Here is a 6,177-nt window from a genome sequence, read left to right as displayed (position 1 = left end):
CTCAGCATACAGGTTGAATAAGTATGGTGAAAGATTACAACCCTGTCTCACACCTTTCCCAATTTTAAAACATTCAGTGTTCCCATGTTCTGTGCGAACAACTGCTTCTTGGTCTAGGTACAGAAGGGAACACTCTAGCTGTACTTTATCCAACACAGATCTATTGGTTCTTTTGGCAGTCCATGGTACTTTCAATATTCTCCTCCAACACCATAACTCAAATACAGCAATTCTTCTATGATCTTCCTTATTCATTCACTGTCTAGCCATTGCATCCATATGAGGTTATTGAAAATACCATGGCTTGGGTCAGGCGCACCTTAGTCCTCAAGCTGACATCTTTGCTCTTCCAACACTTTAAAAGGTCTTGTGCAGCACATTTGCCCAACGCAGTGTGTAGAATCTGCTTATGAAAAATCATCCACTGAGAATCCTGCAGAGCACAGTTCTCCTCTGACACCCACAGGGGCTCTTTGAGCCAGGGTCCACTGGACAGTAAGTGACAGCATAAGAAAGACTTAGAGGGCTCTTTTTGTTCTGTGCAGTTGGAAGCATGTTTATTCCAGGTTGTCTAGATTGCTTCCTTTTGGTCGGCCCCTCTTGCTGAAGCCAGATGTTGCAGCCAGCCTCCTAGTGTAGTGGTTACAGATTGGGCTGTGAACCGCAAGGTCAGCAGTTTGAAAGTACCAGCTGTTCCGCGGGAGAAGGATGAGGCTTTCTGCCTCCTGTAAAGATTTACAGCCTCGGAAACCCTGTACAGAGTCACTATGGGTCGGAACCGACTCCATAGCACATAACAACCACAACAAGGTTGTTACAAGGCCTCTTTTGAACTTTCTGGGGGGTCAGTCAGTGTACCAGGTCCGCCTTTCTTTCCTTCTTTCTTTTTTTTTAAGCTTTTATTATGAATTGAGCGATAGTCTACCTAGCAGGACATCAGTTTCGCACTCAACCAATCGCATCTTGTTTCATTGTAATGATTACAATCCCCTCTTTTGATTGTACACAAAACATGCAGGAATGTATAATCGTTTAGACAACCAGAGGGCACATTTTGCGAACCAGTCCCCTGCCCACCAGCACACGACCTTTCTCTTTCCGTGAGTCTAGGGTCCTCAGCTACTCTCTCTCCTTGTCACCGCCTGGACCTGCATCTCTGGTGTCACTGCTTCTCTGGTTAGGGTCTCACGTCCCGCTCATGTTCTTCCCTCTTGCTGGTCCTAGGGTCTTCTGATCCTGGAATGTAAGATTAACGATTCCCTCCTTTCTGTTACACATCTTCTACCTTAACAGTTGTGACAGTTGCAGTTAGTCATGATAATTGTTGTTGTTAAGTGCCCTTGAGTCGGTTCCAACCTATAGTGAACCTGTATAGGGTTTCCAAGGAGCAGCTGGTGAGCTTGAACTGTTCACTATTAAATAAAATCCTCTCCCCCGTCTTCTTTCACCATACCCATCCAGACAAGATGAGAACTGTTAAGTGGGAATTCTACCTTCCCCGGCTTGCTCTGAAACTAAATCCCTTCATGAAAACTTAAAGGCCCCCCCCCCCCATTTTAGATAGCCTGTGTCTGAGTTGTGCACCCCCATCAACCCTGTGTACTGAGGGGATAGGTTGGATCCTTAATTTGAAGACTGCTGCCCTCTGGGTTTGTATTTTGTGCTGCTATATTGATAAGTTAAAGGCAAGTTCATCAAATTATAGCAATTTATATTGCTTCCTGTATCAAATTTCTCTGTCTTCCTCTAGTCGAGTTCCTATCATCAAGCCATCCAAGCTAGGTCAAATGGGTACTATCTGCAAGTTTGAGCGTTCTTGTGTGCCTCCCCCCACTTTGTATCAGCTGGACAGTTCACTCTCAGTTCTAGGCCCCAGTGGGGTCTGTGTCCATGGGCTCAGGGGTCTGCCTAAACTTCGGACCAACCAGCCCTTCTTTTTCTCTCTCATCTCATCTCAAGGTTGACAGGAGGCTATGTCTTCCTGTCTTCTTGTGTACAAGTCACCAGGTACCACGTCTAATACCCATTGGACGTCTAACCTGAGAAAGAAGACTTTGGAAATTGTTTTGCTGTATGGCACGTATGCAGAATGATGCACACATTAGGCATATGACACTGGTATCATACACACATGTCTCCTGGCTGAAACGGCGCTCTCAGAACCCTAGGAGCCCTCTGACACGCTTTACAGCCCTCCTCACACTTCCTGAGGACTAAAGGACGTACTATAGTGTGTACTCGGGTGACTTCTTTCCATCAGTGTTGTGTCTCAGTCTCCTATGTTACAGGTTCTGTTGGAGTCCTTACCTCACATTACTCATCACTACCTCATCTTATGGATTCATTCCACTGTACGTGGCCAAGGAACCCTAGGCGTGCTGCAGTTAAGCACTTGGCTGCAGATGGGAAGGTTGGCGGTTTGAACCCACCAGTAGCTCCATGAGAGAGAAGACTAGGTGACCTGCCCTCTTCAAGATTGCAGCCTAGGAGACCCTATGAGGCCCTTCGACTATGAGTTGGAACCCACTCAGCAGCACACAGCAGCCACACGTGTACATCTGGGTGGTTTCTAGTTTGGGGCTATTTGAAGTAAAGGTGAGGCCAGTACTCATGTATGCTTGTTTTGATGAACATTGGTACTCATTTCTCTTTGTTGTTGCTAAGTCCCGCCTAGTCAGTTTCAACTCATCAGGACCCTATATAGGGTTTCTGAGGCTTTAAATCTGCACTGGAGCAGAAAGCATTGTCTTTGTCCAGCAGAGTGGCCGCTGGGCTCAAACCGTAGACCTAGTGGTTTGCAGTCCAGTGCTTATTGTATAGCGCCACTGTGCTCTCTACCACCAACAGGATTCTGTTGGGGGAGGGGAAATGCTCAGTCCTGTGTATCCAAAGTGCTTGTACAAAGTTGCAAGTGTAAGAAAGCTCTAGTTGTTCCAAATGCTCATCATCACCTGATATTGTGTGTCCTTTTTGAGTCCTTTTGGTGTGTCTTTATTGTGGTTTCATGTGCATTTTGTGAATGAGGAATGATACTGAGCATCAGTGTACTTTTGACCACTTGGACTGTGCTACATAAACATGTCTCTGTTTTTACTTCTTTTTATTGTGAACTGAGTGATAGTTTACATGGAAAAACATTGGCTTTATACCGTCGTTATATTGCAATGATTACAATTTCCTCCGTGCATCATCATTCAATAGTATTTGCTTCCATTCCCTGTTTTTTGTTTTTTTTGTTTTTTTGGGTGGGGGATATAGACAGAAACACTCAGAAATATATAATATTTAATTAAACAACCTAAGGGCACATTCTCCTTCCTGGCCGCCAGCACCCATTCCCTCTCTTTCCATGAGTCCAGAGTCGTCAGCTGCTCCCTCTCTCCATGTCCTCATCTCTGCCTCCATCTCTGGGGTCGCTGCTTCTCTGGATAAGGGTCCTGCACTCTGCTTGTGTTCTTCTCTTAATGGTCCTAGGATCCTCTGTTTCTGGACTGTAAAATTAACTACTCCCCCATTTTTGTTACAAAACTTCTACCTTTATAGTTATGACAGTTGCAATTAGTCATGATAACAATTACTCACTATTGAATCATAAGAATCTTATCCCCATCTTTTTTCACCAGACCCATGTAGACAAGATGAAAACTATTCAGTAGGGACTCTACCTTTCCCTGCACACTGTGAAACTAAACTCCCTCTTGAAAACTTGTAAGCCAGTCACTTTGTGCCTTTATCATTCCCTTATTTTAGGGAGCCAGTGTCTAAGTTAGGAGCTCTGGTAGCGTAGTGGTTACGAATCAGGCTGCGAACCTTAAGGTCAGCGGTTCGAAACTACTAGCTGTTTTGTGGGAGAAAGATGAGGCTTTCTACTCCCGTAAAGATTTACACCCTCGGAAACCCTGTACAGGGTCGCTATGGGTCGGAACCTACTCGATGGCACTTAACAACAACAACAGTGTCTAAGTTGCCTGTCCCTATTTATCCTGTATACAGAGGGGCTAGGATTCATATTTAATGTGAAAACTCCTTCCCTCTCAGTTGGTATTTTGAGCTACTGCATCCATAAATATAGGTCAAGTTTATCAAATTGTAGCAATTTACACTCATTTCCTTTATCAAAAAAATTTTTTTTATCTTCCTCTAGTCGAGTTCTGATTATCAAGCCATCGAGGTTAGGTCAAATGGGTACTGTCTGCAAGTTTGGGCATTCTTGTGCATCTCCCCTCACTTCATATCAGCTGGATGCGTCACTCTCAGCTCTAGCTCTCTGTGGCTATGCTCTTGTCCATGGGCTCAAGTGTCCTCAGGTCTCACCACACTTCGGACCAACCAGCCCTTCCTCTTCTCTCATCTCCAGGTCAGTGGGAGTCTATGGACCTGGTTGAACTCAGCCCATTTCTTCATTGCTGCCTTTCCCCCTCTTCCACTCACCAAGTAGACCAATGTGGTTGCCAGCCAGCTTGCCTGCCTGCTCATGTGTTCCCTTTGAGTTTCAGTCTTGGAGGGGTTTACTTATCCTTTTTATGGCTAAGTATCCATTACATGAATCTATGGCTTTTGTGTATCAGTTCATCACTGATGGACATTTGGGTCATTTCCACTTTTTGGCAGTTAGGACTCATGCTGCTATGAACGTTTGTGTATAGGTGGTCATTCATTCTTTTTTGTTTCTTAGGATAGAATTGCGGGGTCATACCGTGTTCCACAGCAGCTTCATTGCCACCAGCAATGCATGGAGGGTCCAGTTTCTCTGTACCTTTACCCAAACGTGTTATAATCTGTCATTTTGATAGCATGAAGTAGTTTCTTGTTACGGTTTTAATTTGTTTTTCCCAGGTAGCTAGTGATGTTGAGCATCATTTTATGAGCTCATTGGCCCTCCATGTATCTTTGGACAAATGTTTGAATCCTTTGCAGCAGTTTGAACCCATCCAGCTGTTCATGGGGGACCCAGATCTCATGGCCTGACCTCCTGAAGATTACAGCCGTCACGGGATTGTCCACATGGGCCTGCTCTGACTCATGAGTGACTCCATAGCATTGATCTTTACTGAATTAATTGTTCCTTATTCTGTTTATAGCTCTCTCTCTCTCTCTCATAGCTGAGGGGGGCTTCAGAAAGTTCTTATAAAATGTAAGGAAAAGCCAATGCCATTTTTCCATGAACTTTTTGAAGTCCTTCTATGTATGATTTGCACACATTCTGTCCAATGGGTTGTCTTTGTCCCTGAATAAAAAGTGTCCTTTGAAGCACAAAAGTTTAAAAGGTTGATGGATCTGATTTTTCTTTTTTCTTAGTTCTGTGTGCTGCTGATATCTCATTTGACACCACTGTGTAATCCAAGGTAGTAAAGATTTACTCCTCTGTGTTTTTTCTACGAGTTTCATAATTTTTAGCTTTTATATTAAGGGAATTTACCCATTTGGAGTTAATTTACACATATATGTAGGTAGCAGTTCAGTTTTATTCTGCATAGATGTGGATATCCCATTGTTAGAATACCATTTGTAGAAAAGATACTGCCTTTCCCGTATTGAATTATCTTGGCCCTTTGTTGACAGTTAATTGGCTATAATATTAACACTCATTTCTGGACTTTGGTATTGCTTTATAGGCCTGCCCTCACACCAGCCCTGCTTTATAGGCCTATCCTCACACCAGCCTTGCTTTATAGGCCTGTCCTCACACCAGCCCTGTTTTATAGGCCTGTCCTCACACCAGCCCTGTTTTATAGGCCTATCCTCACACCAGCCCTGCTTTATAGGCCTATCCTCACACCAGCCTTGCTTTATAGGCCTATCCTCACACCAGCCCTGCTTTATAGGCCTGTCCTCACACCAGCCCTGGTTTATAGGCCTGTCCTCACACCAGCCCTGTTTTATAGGCCTGGCCTCACACCAGGCCTGCTTTATAGACCTGTCTTCACACCAGCCGTGGTTTATAGGCCTGTCCTCACACCAGCCGTGGTTTATAGGCCTATCCTCACACCAGCCCTGGTTTATAGGCCTGTCCTCACACCAGCCCTGGTTTATAGGCCTGTCTTCACACCAGCCCTGGTTTATAGGCCTGTCCTCACACCAGCCGTGGTTTATAGGCCTGTCCTCACACCAGCCCTGCTTTATAGACCTGTCTTCACACCAGCCGTGGTTTACAGGCCTGTCCTCACACCAGCCCTG

The sequence above is a fragment of the Chrysochloris asiatica genome, unplaced genomic scaffold (assembly GCF_000296735.1).
Source record: "Chrysochloris asiatica unplaced genomic scaffold, ChrAsi1.0 scaffold00056, whole genome shotgun sequence".
Classification (NCBI taxonomy): domain Eukaryota; kingdom Metazoa; phylum Chordata; class Mammalia; order Afrosoricida; family Chrysochloridae; genus Chrysochloris; species Chrysochloris asiatica.
Note: the sequence above shows the minus strand (reverse complement) of the source record.